Source organism: Nicotiana tomentosiformis, chromosome 10 (genome assembly GCF_000390325.3).
Source record: "Nicotiana tomentosiformis chromosome 10, ASM39032v3, whole genome shotgun sequence".
NCBI classification, from domain to species: domain Eukaryota; kingdom Viridiplantae; phylum Streptophyta; class Magnoliopsida; order Solanales; family Solanaceae; genus Nicotiana; species Nicotiana tomentosiformis.
This window is the reverse complement of record NC_090821.1, coordinates 75,240,307-75,256,960: the sequence shown is the minus strand read 5'-3', so window position 1 is coordinate 75,256,960 and position 16,654 is coordinate 75,240,307. Positions and strand designations below refer to the sequence as shown.

The 16,654-nt window shown below is 40.7% G+C and overlaps 1 pseudogene; it reads right to left on the bottom strand.

Annotated features, from left to right (window-relative positions):
- Positions 1-9,240: 9,240 nt before the first annotated feature.
- LOC117276737 (uncharacterized) lies at positions 9,241-16,244 on the bottom strand (annotated as a pseudogene).
- Between the last annotated feature and the right edge of the window lie 410 nt (positions 16,245-16,654).

Sequence of the window (16,654 nt, the reverse complement as noted above, 5' to 3'; positions counted from 1 at the left end):
CCGATTTATGCTCGACCGGGTGACTTATCTGGAGCTCTTCCGTCCCGTTGATGTGTCTCGATATTGTCGAGCATCATGCCACCGAGCGAGTCCTTCGCTAGTTTGGTCGACCGCAGCTTGTACCTCCACCGCCCGCTTGGCTTATGACACATTACCAGCGGGATGATCGTTCTAGGGTTGACCAGGCATATGAGGCATGGCTAGATGTCACGACCCAAAATTCAATTAATCGTGATGGCACCTAACCCAACCCGTTAGGTAAGCCAATTACCCACAATCCAATTCTAATAATAATTATTAAAGCAATTTAAGAAATTAAAGGTCTTAATCTTATACAATCCCCAAGAACTGGTAGTACAAATCATGAGTTTCTAAGAATAGAATATACAAAGCGGAAATGAAATAAATACATAGTCTGTTTGAATAATATATAAACAAAGCTTTTATAAATCTAAGGCTACCCTGAACAAGAGGCAGCTACAACAGGAATGCAGGTACATCTTCAAATCCCGCAACCATCGAGCACAGCAACAACAACAGCCAACATCTACACGCAATGTGCAGAAGTGTAGTATCAGTACAACCGACCCCATGTACTGAGTAAGTAACAAACCTAGCCGTAGGTTGAAAGTAGTGACGGGCTTCTACCAAGATCGGGTCCAAAATAACTAGTCCACAACAATTCATAACAACATAAAGCAAATAATACCATAAGTGACTCAGAGATAAAATGCTCAGCCAAATCATGATTTCAAAAATAATAGTTCTTCCTTTCAAATTCATCAGTGAAAACCCAAATCGTTTGCCGAAGTTGCCAAAAATATAAATAGTTTGAAAACAATAAATTTCTCTCAAAATCTTTTAATTAATAAATAAGATGTTTGATTTTCCTTCCGGATAACCCGTGTAAAACAAATGCATCACTATGCCCATCTGTCAAATGTGTAAGAAATCATGAATGATGTGATGATATACAATATGAGAAAAATACATCTTTATGCCTGTATGTTATGTGTGCATGCCAATGTTATGCAACTCAGTGATAAAATCATAAACAGCCCCTCGGGCTTACCTCACAATCACTCGTAAACAGTCCCTCAGGCATACCTCACAATCACTCATGCCTTCCAGTCACTCATCACTCGGCACTCGTACTCAGTAGGTACCTGCGCTCACTGGGAGTGTGTACAGACTCCAGAGGGGCTCCTTCAGCCCAAGCGCTATAATCTGCACGGACAACTCACGTGCTGCACGGATAACTCACGTGCTGTAATAATAAAGTATATAAAGCATGCTGCAGGCGGGCAGCCCCGATCCATACTAATCCTCACAATCAGGCCCTCGGCCTCACTTAGTCATCAATCTCTCCAGTCTTTCGGACTCACAATGTCATGCAAATAGCCCAAAAATGATGATATGGTGTATCAATAAATAACAACAGAGATTGAGATATGATATGCAATAAAATGAATATGACTGAGTATGAATTTTCAGTTTAAGCAAATAATTCACAGCAATATGACCTCTGTGGGTCCCAATAATACTAGCACATAGCCTCAACATGATTTTTAATATACTTTTCAGCTCAATTTCTTTAACTCATAAAATCGCATGGAAAATACCAAGATCATTTAACTATAAAATTCCACATAAATAATTATGTCACAATTTTTATAGTGCACGCCCACACGCCCGTCACCTAGCATGTGCGTCACCTCCCAACAATTCACATAATACATATATTCAGGGTTCATACCCTCAACTCCAAGATTAGAAGAGTTACTTACCTCGAACAAGCCGAATCCAATATCGAGCAAGCTAAACAATGATTTAGAAATCTCATTATGCGAGTATCAACTTCCAAACGGCTCGAATCTAGTCACAATTAATTTGATTCAGCTCACAAAAATTATAGGAATTAATTCCATATCAAAATACTAATATTTTACAAATCCGAAATTATGCCCCAAAAATCACCCTTTCGGCCCACGTCTCGGAATCCAGTGAAACTCACAAAATACGATAACTCATCCGATTACAAGTTTAACCATACTAATTTCACTCAAATCCGACTCCAAATCGGTATTCAAACTTGAAAAATTCGTTTTGTGACATTATAGAAATTTTCTTATATTTCTCTTGAAGATTCAATAATCTTACACCAAAAATGAAGATTAATTCATGAAATATAATCACAAGAGAGTCAAGAACACTTACCCCAAGTTGTGTGAAAATATTCCTCTCCAAAATTGCCCAAACCGTGCTCCAAAATCCGAAAAAGGGTGAAAATGTCGAACCCTCGAACTTACAGGATTCTGCCCAGTCGATCCGCACATGCGGACAAGATATGCGCATATGCACCTCCGCTTGTGCGAGCAAAACATCGCATTTGCGGACTTCAATCGCCTGCCCAGTTTCCGCTTCTGCGCGCTTCCGTTCGCATCCGTGCTCACGCAGGTGCGGAATATTCCCTCGCACCTGCGACCAATGCCTCACAGCCCTCTGCCCGCATCTGTGCTCCTTCTCGCGCCTGCGCAACTCGCTTCAGCGCATCCATACTTGTATTTGCGAGCTAGCACCTGCGACTACTTTTCCACAGGTGCGATTACACCAGAAGGCTTCAGTTCCAGCAGTCTTCCAAATTCAAAAATCAATCCGTTAACCATCCGAAACGCACTCGAGCCCCTCGGGACCCTGTCCGAACATACCAACAAATCCCATAACATAACGCAGACCTACTCGAGGCCTTAAATCACACCTAACAACATCGAAACGACGAATTACACCTCTATTGAAAATCAACGAACTTGAACTTTCAAATTCTACATCTTGTGCCGAAACACATCAAATCAATTCGGAATGACTTCAAATTTTGCACACAAGTCAGATTTCACATTACAGACCTATTCCAATTTTCAGAATCGAATTCCGACCCCGATATCAAAAAGTCAACATTCCCGGTCAAACTTTCCAAAAATTCATCTTTCGGCATTTCCAGCCTAATTTCACTACGAACCTCCAAATAATTTTCCGGATATGCTCCTAAGTCCAAAATCACCATACAGAGCTATTGGATTCATCAGAATTAAATTTTGAGGTCGTTTACACATAAGTCGACATCCGGTCACTATTTTAACTTAAGCTTTAAACCTTGGAACTAAGTGTTCCAATTCATTCCAAAACCTCATCGGACCCGAACCAATTGCCCCGGAAAATCACACAACAACTGTAAAACCCAATTTGAGCAGTAAATGAGGAAACTTGGTTGTAATACTCAAAATAATCGGCCGGGTCGTTACACTAGAGTTGCAGATCGAGACTTGGGACCAGCGGCGTGACCTGATTTTGCCACCCCCTCCACCCGATCTTATGGATGGTGAGTATGCGTATATGGGCTGATACCACAGTATTACCCAACTTTTTATCGAGAATCCCGTTCATCGAGCTGGCGGTCAGTTCGTTCCATACGCCGGGAGGCATGAGGCAGTATGTTATTTAGTATACTTAGTTATAACGTTAACATTACCGTTTCACAATTAATATTTTACATGTTGTGTAGGTTATTGGCCTACATCTTTTCCACCAGTTAGGACTGCAGATGCAGCAGCATAAAGACGAGGGAGAGGTCGCTTTGCACGACTATGGCCGGCGGGTTACAGATTTGGCTGCCCGGACATTGCAGCGAGCCCGGGATGATGAGCGCTTAGGACACGAGGCTGATTATATGGCGCCAGAGCAGTACCATCATGGGCCAACAGTCCAACCTGCACGTGGTCGGCGTGGCAAGGGTGTCCCACAAGGCAGGGGTGTCCCACGAGGTCGTGGGGGTCGACGAGGAGGTGGTCCCCAGCAAGGGGGCGTTGAGGCACTTGTTGAGGATGTTGATCAGTCGGGTGACCACCCTGAGCCACAGTTAGCTCCTACTGATATTCCATCATTTAGCCTGGGGGTTACTTCAGGGACTTCGCAGGTGACTCCGTCAGCTCCATTGTTGATCGGGAGCACGGCCTTTACCTCACATGCATGACTGGGATACGTATTTTCCTGACCCTCCAGAGGCATCGACTATTGCTGTTGTTCGTCCGCTATGAGATGTGGATAGTGGGCGCCGACTGAGTTATGGCTCATCATCGAGGGATGCTGAGGATCTTTCACTGAATTGTTTAGTGTCACACCTCCTTTTTCCTGCAGAGGATAGGGGATAAGGGAGTTTTTCCAAATTAAAGTGACATTAATCGAAATGGGATTATTTATTTATTCAGAATCGCCACTTGAAATAATTTATGGAGTCCCAAGTCACCGGTTTATTTTTATATCCCAAATCGAGAAAATTGACTCTTATTTTTACGGTCCGCGAACATAGAAGACCGGGTAAAGAATTCTGTTAACCCGGGAGAAGGTGTGAGGTACTCCCGAGTTCCATGATTTTAGCACTGTCACTTAACAATTAATATTTGGCCTAATTATCTGATTTATTACATGTTTGAAACCTATTGTGCATTTTCACGTTTTAACCGCTTTTAATTATTTATGAAATTATTTCTGGAACAAGTCACGATATCGTACACTTGTCGTTTTGATACACATTGCAAACCGCGCCACATGAAATGCACCCGCGATTCACGACATGTTTATTTTTATTATTATTTGAAGTTATGGTCGAGTTGCATGAAATGCACACTCGAATTGGAATTTACGTCTCGTGACCATGCCACGGGAACTGTACTCATGGCCACGATAATTTATTAATCGCGCCTAAAGCGAACTACGATATTCAAAATTATTTATTGTCCTAAGATTTGAGGTTACATAAGGAGGTCTAGAATTATGGAATTACACCTACGGGAGTCAGCTAACTCTTTTAATTTAACAAAGTGCTATTGAGAAAGAAGAAAAATAAGAAATTAGAAGCAGATATTTTACCACTAATGATTTCAAGTCTGTCCAGTTATAGATCAATCGAATTAGGGGAAGTAGCTGAACGAAGCAAATGAAATATAGACATAGAACGAAACAATCCAGATTGCAATCTACACCTGACTAAACTTGTACACATTGATGCCCACTGCTCAAGTGGTATTTTGATGATGAACTTGATTTAAAATTGCTACATGTGTATTTAGGAATAAGAGCATAACTTTTGGAAGATGTCACAAACTTAAACCAACAGTTGGAGTGTCAAATTAGTACATAATTCGCTTGATCAAATTGCCTTCAACAATCAGACATCAAATACATGTCATGCATTTACTTAGAGGGAAACAGATGGGGACTTTCAGAAGCTGTGGGCAATGGAAAGGCGACCAAATACAACATCGTACACTCGGTTCTTTCATAAACACCCGCAATGAACACAGAATGGTATGAAAAATCAGACACTAAATAAATCCAAACTAGAACAGGGAGGTTAATTAGACAGGTTCCATATTCATATGTAAAATTCCAAGCAACCCAATACCAATGTTCGAACTTGATTAGGTAGACAAAACCAATTTCATGAAATCGAAAACTATGAATCTGCCGTCTCGAACCTCGACATACACAAAACACAACTTATTAAATATTTTTCACAAAAGTATGGATCGATCTGTACATCAACAAACATACAATCAACAAGGACTCAAGAGCACTTCTCATATCAAGCTAACAGAAAAAATCTCCAGATATTCCAATAAAATCACAAACAATGACATGGATATTTCATACCTAAAATGACTACAAAGATCAACCGAACTGATTTAAGTACAACGAGACATGCTTCAAAATGTTGGAACGACTAAACTGATTCAACAAGCGCCCAAAGTACATCTGGTGAGAGTCTAACAACTTAAAGCTAGCAGGAATATGCCAAACACTTATGAAAATTGCAAGCAAGTCGTCACTGATTTCATGATCCTTCCAATAACTATATGACCATGCCGAACTCGAATCGATCATATCAAAAAAAAGCGTTTAGATCTGAAGTGATATATTAAAACACAGAAACAAAGTCATGAATGGCACATAAAAGCACTCGGATCCAACCTTAGTTAATCCCTACACTTAAGATTCAAACACTCCCCAATCCAAAATTTGTTAGACCTATGGTCCTTACCATACTGAGATTAACACCACAATCAAGATAAGGGAAAAAGTCAGAAAATGAATATGAAATTGAGCTTTCGATTAAACTTCGGCCTTGAATATACAATGAGAAAACCGGCAACAAAACTGAAATCGAACTGAAAAGGCAATAACGGATGGAAATCGACACCTCGAGCAGCGATGAACTCAACGACTTCTCAATCAAACTCCATTTTTCAACCAAAATTCAGATTGAAAAGAAGAAAAGGAATATATATATATATATATATATATATATATATATATATATATATATATATTTGAATTTTTAGACAGTAATCGAAATAAAATAAAACGAAAGAACACTGAACATATTTCTCTTTTTTTTTTTGTATTTTTCTTGTTCTGGAACTAAACCAAAAAATTAAAATGAAGATCAACAATTTAGAAGAAGAAGAACGTTTTTTTAGAACCCTAGCTTTCCTTTCCAATTTTTCTTTCTAAAAGTTTTGTTCTCCCAAAAGAAATCTATCCGAAATTCTCCAGAAAATCCCCCTCTGAAACAAAAACGACCTCCAATATATAGAAGCCCTGCCCTCCTTCCAAATCCAAAAATTCTCAACTCTTTGTGTGGACGATTTTTGGGACAAATGGAGGGCATGGATTGATTGTCAATCAATCTATGGCTCCCATTAATCTAAAAATCGCCTCAAAGAGAATCTAGACGCACAAAATTCGGAAGGAATAATTTCGTTGTCAGAGTTAGTTAAGCTACGTGGCAAGAGGAGATAGGAGGGAGCACGTGAGGCGAGTGGGTTGATTTTTCCGGTGGATTTGGAAGTCGTTTGGAAGAAGATGGAGGAGGGGAGGGGGCGTCGTTTGGTTAGGATAGAGATAGGGTTAGGGTTTTCTAATATTAGGTTTATATATTTAGGTGGGGTGAATAATAACCATTGGATGAGATGGGGGGAAAGGGTTGAGATTGAATGGGGAGATAGGGGCGGGGCGGTCCGATCTGGGGTACTGTTTCTGGGCCATTGAAATTGTGTTTTGGTCCAGACCCTAAAAATAAACTTAATTCCTTTTTTTTCTTTTTATTTCTTTTTCCTTGTTTTAAATATCATACTCACATTAATCAAAAACCTAAGTTAAGTTTTAAAACCAACTAATTTGTAGAATTGAATTAATTATTTTTTTCTAACATTAAAATAATTAATTAACCTAAAACTAATGAAAGGAAAATACTAATTTTAAAACTAAAAGCTAAATATGTAAAAATAACTATTTTTTGTGATTTTTGTTTAATAATGTAATTAACTCATGTAATTATATCCTAATATGCAATTAAATCTAAGATGCTATGCAATAAATATTTTATATATTTTAGTATTTTTCATAATTTTAAATATTAAATATGCAACTAAATGCAAACAAAATTAACCAGAAAATCCTAAAATTTTATAAAACGAAAATAATTTAGAAAGATCTATTTTTGAACTTTGTAGGAGCAATTTTAGTTGGGCAAAAATCACGTGCTCACAGCTGCCCCTCTTTGCTCGGAAACACGAAAAGTTTTCGGGCAAAGATAAAGTGAGCAAATACGCGCAATTTTTGCCCATTTGGATACTCCATGGGAAGCGTTTTGAAAGAGTTTGACCGAACCTTGCTTCGTAGGTTGCCTACATATCCTTGGCTATAAAGGAATCAGGTCAGTGTAGTTCTGGAGAATGATGGAAGGGCGAGTTGGAGAGTCGAGTGAGGTACCGTTCGAGGCTCCGGTCCGTGGTATTGTTATTACATCAAAATCAAAATGAAAAGAAAACTAAGCAAGTTTATCCGCTATGAGTTACAAGATTCCTATCTATAGGTCTTCAGAAACTTGATCTTGAATCTTCTACAGTTCTGTTGTGCATCTCGAACTATCGACTCGCATTCTTGAGTGGACTCCTGCTACCTCTGACTTGAACTTGAAATAAATTCCCTCATTCTCTAGGTGGGCACCTGCTGACTTAAAACTTGAAATGAATTCCCTCGTTTTCCAGGTGCGTGCCTGATGTTGACTTAAAACTTGAAATGAATTTCCTCATTTTCCAGGTGGGCTCCTGCTGTCTTAAAACTGAAATAAATTTGAACTTGGAGTAGACTTGAGCTTGCAAACCTTATTCTTCAGGCGGCTCGTGCTACTTCTGATTTGAATTGAAAAGACTGGAGGTTACCCCTATTCTTCAGGAGGGATCCTGTTGTCTCTGACTTGAACTTGAAAACTGAAAGTTGACCCTGTTCTTCAGGCGGGCTCTTGATGCCTCTCTGACTTGAACTTGAAAATTGAAAGTTGACCCTGTTCTTCAGGCGGGCTCCTGATGCCTCTCTAACTTGAACTTGAAAATTGAAAGTTGACCCCGTACTTCAGGCAGGCTCCTGACGCCTCTCTAACTTGAACTTGAAATTGAAAGTTGACCCTATTCTTCAGGCAGGCTCCTGATGCCTCTCTAACTTGAACTTGAAATGAATTCCCTCGTTCTCCAGGTGGGCGCCTACCAATGACTTAAAATTGAAATAAATTCCCTCGTTCTCCAGATGGGCGCCTGATGCTGACTTAAACTTGAAATAAATTCCCTCGTTCTCCAGGTGGGTGCCTGATGCTGACTTAATACTTGAAATGAATTCCCTCATTATCCAAGTGGGCGTGTGCCAATGACTTGAAACTTAAAATAAATTCCCTCGTTCTCCAGGTCGGCGCCTGCCAAATAAATTCCCTCGTTCTTCATGTGGGCGCCTGCCAATGACTTAAATCTTGAAATGAATTCCCTCGTTCTCCAGGTGGGCGCCTGATGACTTAAAACTTAAAATGAATTCCCTCGTTCTCCAGGTGGGCACCTGATGACTTAAAACTTGAAATAAATTCCCCCATTCTCTAGGTGGGCGCCTGTGCTGACTTAAAACTGAAATGAATTCCCTCGTTCTCCAGGTGGGCGCCTGCTATCACAACAATACAGACAAAACAGAGAAAAGTTTTTGCCCCAGTTTGTACCAGGAACATTGATTGGTAGTTGCATCCCATTATCCAGGAGGGTCATGAAAATATAAAACTAGATCCCATTAACCAGGAGGGTCCTGAAAACCTGCAATTAAATCCCATTATCCAGGAGGGTCCCGAACAGTTGAAATTAACTCCCATTATCCAGGAGGGGCCTGAAAACTTAAAACTGAACTTATATGAAACATGCTTTCCTCATGGGGGATTCCTGGCAAAGCAAACAAGATTTCTTTCCCCTGCTTAAAACAAAGAAAATTTTGTCAGTTTGAAAATGTGGCGGTTAGTTTGTGGCATCCTTACTGAAAGTGTCTGCTTCTGCCACTATCCCGCTTCATTCTGATTAGCTGCTTCGGGCTACAAAGAATTTGTTTGACCTTTTGATCGGACCTCGACCACAAAACCTCTGAATGACTTGAATCCCTTACGCTCAACTCGTCGTATGACACTTTTATTCTGACAACTGTTAAAGCTTTGCATTTCCTACAAATTCACGAATCACATGATCACCTGAACTTCAATTACCACCACATTGCTCATTCTAAATCATGTCACTTGTGATGTGCCTAGCCGAATTCCGCTTGGTGCAAATAAAAAGCTGGTAACGAGCTTTGAAGTCCTTTCTTGCTTGCTTAACAAAGACTAATTTGACAGAGACTTAGAAAAATAGACCCAAAAGAAACGAAGCGAAGTCACTTCGAGAATTAGGAATAAAAAGGAATAAAATAAAAAAAATAAAAAAAATGACTATTTGAAGAAAAATGGAAAAGAGACTTATCTGAATGAAGCAGCTGGCTCCAATGATCATGACATGCATTTCGGATTGATCAGCCTAATCCATCCAACTAATCACATTTCAGTTCATGCCATGTCTTCATACTTCAAAATCGGGGTTTCCATAATTCAATTTCTCTGTATAGTCATGAACCCTATTCGGCTTGTAATGCCCCGAGGGGTTTTCACCAGCAAGCCTCTCTCATTTTTCTCCTCTCTCAACTCACTGTCGCCTTACAGTGCCCGTAAGGGTTTTCACCAATAAGACTTTCTCATTTGAATTTTCTCTCGACTCATCATCGCCCTATGGTGCCCGTGAGGGTTTTCACCAATAAGACTCTCTCATTTATTCACTTTTACTTGTGCCCATGAACAAAGGTGCTACCCATGATGTAAATCATACCTCCATCTCACTTGACTTAGCATCCTCAAAGTTGATCAGAAGGCCTTTCTTTGGACTGTAGTGTAAGTTTTGGACAGGGTTAGAAAGAAATGGTGGCATGCAGGCACAAAATAATTTAAGATGAAGGGGTTCAAAATTACAACTTTTGGAATCAGATCTTTTTATAAAACTAAAATTTCTGCCCCAGTTTCTTCGAATCTGGAGAATTTTCGATTTTTATTTAATGGGACCGAACCGTGTAAGGCTGCCTACGTATCCTTAAAAGAAATCAGGTCAAACGTAATTCAAACTAGTAAAAGTTGTTCTGTTTTTGTTACTTTGCTTTTCTTTTTCTTTTTCTCCTTTCTTTTTCTCTTTTCTTTCTTTTGCTTTTTTTTTTTAATTTTCTTTTTCTTTTCTATTTCCAGCTCTACTTCTGATTCCAAAAGTGGGGTATGAAAGAAAATAAATAAGGCTAAAAAAGGATAACAAATGATAAAAGTGTTTGGGATAGCAGAATAAAATGCCTTCGTCATTCCAACTTTGAACGTGCCTAGTATAAAATGCGATTGAAGATAAGCAAAGAAATCATACATAATATCTCTTGACTACATCAGAATTGATAGCCATATCCACACATTTACCTTCTATGTCTGTTAAATACAAAGCACCATTAGGCAATACCTTTATCACAATGAACGACCCCTGCCAATTTGGGGCGAACTTGCCTTTAGCTTCAGCCTGATGTGGAAGGATGCATTTCAATACGAGCTGGCCCACTTCAAATTTCTGGGGACGCACCTTCTTGTTGTATGCTTTTGCCATTCTTTTCTGATACAATTGACCGTGACATACTGTTGCCAATCTTTTTTCATCAATCAAACTCAATTGCTCTAGTCGGGTTTTGACCCACTCATCATCATCAATTTCAGCTTCAGCAACGATCCGCATGGATGGAATCTCAACTTCCGCAGGTATAACTGCCTCGGTTCTATATACCAGCAAATAGGGAGTTGCACCTATTGAAGTACGAACAGTAGTGCGATAACCCAGTAAAGCAAAAGCTAACTTTTCATGCCATTGCCTGGAACCTTGCACCATCTTACGAAGTATCTTCTTTATGTTCTTGTTAGCAGCCTCAACAACTCTGTTTGCCTTAGGACGATATGGAGTGGAGTTTCGATGCATAATCTTGAACTGTTGGCATACCTCTTTTATCAAATGACTTTTGAGGTTCGCAGCATTATCTGTGATGATTACCTCGGGAATTTCAAACCGGCAAATGATGTTTGAATGAACAAAATCTGCCACCGCCTTCTTGGTCACGGACTTGAAAGTTACAGCTTCGACCAACTTGGTAAAGTAATCAATGGCCACCAGAATAAACCTATGCTCGTTTGACGTTGCCGGCTCAATTGGTCCAATGACATCCATGCCCTAAACAACAAAGGGCCAAGGTGCAGACATAGTGTGCAACTCAGATGGCGGGGAATGAATCAAATCACCGTGCACCTGGCATTGATGACATTTGCGAACGAAGCTGATGTAATCTCGTTCCATGGTGAGCCAATAATAACCTGCTCGAAGAATCTTCTTTGCCAAGACATGCTATGCGGCCCGCAAACTCTGGAATGCACTTCGGCCATGATAGTCGAAGCTTGTTTAGCATCTATGCACCTTAGTAATCCTAGATCTGGAGTCCTCTTGTACAAGATTCCCCCACTTAAGAAAAATCCACTAGCCAGACGTCGAATGGTTCTCTTTTGATCACTTGTGGCATATATCGGATATAACCCTGACTTGATGTATTCCTTGACATTGTGGAACCAAGGTTCACCATCAATTTCCTCTTCAACCACATTACAATAAGCGTGCTGATCACGGACTTGGATATGCAGAGGGTCAACGTAAGTCTTATCTGGATGGTGTAACATTGACGCCAGAGTAGCCAAGGCGTCGGTGATCTCATTATGAATCCTGGGAATATGCCTGAATTCTACTAACCTGAATCGTTGACAAAGATCATGCAAACATTGTCAATACGGTATGAGCTTCAAATCCCGAGTCTCCCATTCTCCCTGAATCTGGTGAACCAACAAATCTGAATCTCCCAAAACCAATATTTCCTTAACTCCCATGTCCATAGCTAGTCTCAAACCCATAATGCATGCCTCATATTCAGCCATGTTGTTAGTGCAATAAAATCGAAGCTGAGCTGTTATGGGGTAGTGATGCCTTGTTTCAGAAATGAGTACAACCCATATTCCGACACCTTTCATGTTAGCAGCTCCATCAAAGAAGACTTTCCAACCTGGCTTTTCATCATGATCAGTCTCGTCAACATGCATCACTTCTTCATCAGGAAAATAAGTCTTCAGTGGCTCATATTCTTCATCCACCGGATTCTCGGCCAAGTGATCGGCCAGGGCTTGGGCTTTCATCGCGGTCCGAGTCACATAGATGATGTCAAGCTCTGTGAGTAAAATCTGCCACTTTGCCAATCTTCCTGTGGGCATAGGCTTCTGAAAGATATACTTTAGAGGATCCATGCGAGAAATGAGGTAAGTAGTGTAGGATGACAGATAATGCTTCAACTTTTGTGCCACCCAAGTCAGGGCACAACATGTCCTTTCAAGAAGAGTATACTTAACCTCATAAGGAGTGAACTTCTTGCTGAGATAATAAATAGCTTGCTCTTTCTTGCCCGTGATGTCGTGTTGACCCAACATACAACCAAAAGAATTATCCAAGACCGTCAAATAGTGAATTAAAGGTCTTCCAGGTTCCGGCGGGACCAGCACATGTGAGTTTGACAGGTAACTCTTGATCTTATCAAATGCTTCCTGACACTCATCAGTCCACTTAACCGCAACATTCTTCTTCAGCAACTTAAAGATGGGCTCACAAGTTGTTGTGAGTTGAGCGATAAACCTGCTGATGTAGTTTAACCTTCCAAGAAGGCTCATCACCTCGGTTTTGTTCTTTGGCGGTGGTAATTCTTGGATGGCTTTGATCTTTGACGGGTCCAACTCAATACCGCGTCGACTGACTATGAATCCTAACAGTTTCCCGGACGGGACACCAAATGCACATTTTGACGGATTGAGCTTGAGGTTGTACCTGCGGAGCCTTTGGAAAAACTTTCTCAAGTCTCTAACATGGTCGGACTGCTTCTTTGACTTTATGATCACATCATCTACATAAACCTCAATTTCCTAGTGTATCATGTCATGAAATATGGTAGTCATTGCCCTCATGTAAGTTGCCCCAACATTCTTCAAACCGAATGGCATTACCCGGTAGCAATATGTCCCCCATGGCGTGATGAATGCTGTCTTTTCTGCGTCTTCCTCATCCATCAGGATCTGGTGATATCCCGCATAGCAATCCACAAAAGACCTGATCTCGTGCTTGGCACAATTGTCAATCAGAATGTGGATGTTCGGCAATGGAAAGTTATCCTTTGGACTTGCCTTGTTGAGATCACGATAATCAACACACACCCTGGTCTTACCATCCTTCTTTGGTATTGGCACCACATTAGCTAACCAAATGGGATATTGAGTGACCCGAATGACTTTTGCCCCAAGTTGCTTTGTGATTTCTTCTTTAATCTTCACACTCATGTAAGTCTTGAACTTTTTTAACTTTTGCTTGACAAGAGGGAATGCAGGATCAGTTGGCAATTTATGAACTACCAAATCAGTGCTCAAACCCGGCATATCATCATACGACCATGCGAAGATATCTTTGTATTCAAACAGTACTTTGATTATTTCTTCCTTGATTTGCGGTTCCAGATGCACATTTATCTTGGTTTCCCTGACATTATCTTGATTTTCTAAATTGATTGCTTCAGTTTCATTCAAATTAGGCTTGAGTTTTCCTTCAAAGTGTTTTAGTTCTCTACTGATTTCCTCAAATGTTGCTTCTTCATCATATTTCGTTTCATCATCACACTCTACTTCTTAGATTGTTATTTCAGAATTAGATTGGCTTTTAAGATTTGGCTGAAAATTCCTCATGCATGTCATGTCATTGAAACCAGCATAAAAAGAACTGTACAGAGAGAAAAAAAAACAAAAATGAAACGCTATCAGGAATAATGGAAAACGGGAAATTGTATTTTATTGAAAATAAAAGGATAGAAGGGTTTGTACATCAAAACAAGCAAAAAAAATAAAAAATCTGGATTACAACCCTCGAATAACCCAGATAACAGAAAGAAAAACAAATCAAACTACCAAAACTCCTTCCGGGTGGGGAGAGGAGTAGCTTTCCAATTGCTAAGCTTCACATTTGGCTCAACAAGCTGCACATCGGCATTACTGGAACCTTCCTCGATTTCCACCATATTAACCTCATCAAACAGACTCTGGAACCTCTTGATCAGCTCTTCATCAAAGTCGACCACAGGTTTTGGGACTGCTGATATTGGGCGTTTTGCGACCCTTGGCTTGACAAAAGACTTGGAGATATGTGGAACAGGCTTAGGAAGTGACCATGCCTTTCTTCTCAAATTTTTAGCCATTTTCATCTCCTTCCCTGTGAGTGTGAATCCCAAACCAAATGTACCGAAACTTTCACGTGGACACACCGGATGTGCAATACCCTGCAGAGACGAACCTAGGCCTTTGCCCGACACAAAACCATTTTCCAACATTTCATTTGCTACCATGACGGACGCGGAGGGTAGCTTTGGACCTGGAATGCATTCAACTTCAGGAATCTTCTCGACAGACACTATTTCGAACGTTTGGTAAACCCAAGGCCCTTTATCATCTTCAACGTCAATAAATAGAACAATTATGTCATTGTAAGCAGATAAGTTCTCATCACCGTGCACAACTATTTCCTGCATGTCCCATTCGAACTTTACCATTTGATGCAGAGAAGACGGGATTACCTTGGCAGCATGTATCCAGGGCCTGCCCAACAACAAGTTGTAGGAGACAATCACATCTAGCACGTGGAACTCCATAGTGAACTCAACTGGCCCTATTGACAATTCGAGCATTATATCACCGACAGAATCTTTCCCTACTCCATCAAAGCCTCGAACACATACATTGTTCATGTGGATCCTTTCAGTGCCGATCTTTAACTTTTGCAAAGTGGACAGAGGGCAAATATTTGCACTAGAACCATTATCAACCAGTACCCTTGAGACAGCAGAATCCTTACACTTCACTGTGAGATAAAGAGCTCGGTTGTGTTCTGTACCCTCCATAGGAAGTTCATCATCAGAGAAAGTGATCCTGTTTGCTTCGCAAATCTTGTTAGCAATCTTTTCCAAGTGGTTCACCATGATCTTATCAGGAACATGGGCATTATTCAAAATCTTCATCAGGGCTTTGCGGTGTTCATCTGAATGTATCAGCAAAGACAAAACAGAGATCTGAGCTGGTGTTTTCCTTAACTGCTCTATAATGGAATAGTCTTGCATTTTTATCTTTTTCAGGAACTCTTTAGCCTCTTCTTCGGTGACCGGCTTCTTTACTGGGATGTGGCCATCCTTGAATGGCTTGGCTTTCCTCAGTTCCTCTGGGGTAAAACATCTCCTAGAACGAGTCAGTCCTCCGGTTTCATTGACTTCTTCCTCTACTTCTTTCCATTTATATGTTACTATTACCTGTTTGTAATTCCACGGGACGGCCTTTGTGTTAACCATTGGTAATTGGGTCACTGCTTAATAATAACGGGGGTAATACAAGCCCCTTCCATAATTATGACAGGCTTGCCCGGGACCCCTCGCACGACCACTTTTTGCTTTTCCTGGTTCGCTTCAACATCAATCGGAGGCCCTTTCACTACCAATACAGATGGCTTCACGTTGAGCGTGCTTAGCTTCTCCAACACCCCTTCAACTGTCAAGGGCATTGCTTTTGCAAAATCTGGAGCTTTAACTGGATTACTTTCGCTAGCCCAGATCATCATGACAAACTTGGAAGAATTCTTGGGCTCCCCATCCTTGTGAACTATCTCAATCATATGTGTCTCTGCATGGGCCGACAAAGGATTTTGGTTGATGTTTGGCACCTCCGGGCTCTGGACCACATTTTGATTTGTATCAATAAGCTCTTGGATCGCCCTCTTCAAATGCCAACACTTCTCTGTGTCGTGCCCTGGGGCATCAGAACAATATGCGCATCTGAGGGAATAATCAAGGTTCCTTGGAGGTGGATTTGGTGTCTTTGGCTCAATCGGCCACAAAACGTCCAACTGCCTCAACCTTTGAAACAAACTGGTATATGACTCTCCAAGAGGGGTGAAGGTTTCTTTCCGATGCTGCCTCTCTTTTCTATAATTCGGCCTTGATCGAAAGCTTGGACCAGTAGGGTTTCGGTATGGTTGTGGGGGTGGATAAGGATTTTGTGGAGTTGGAGCACGCCATTACGGGT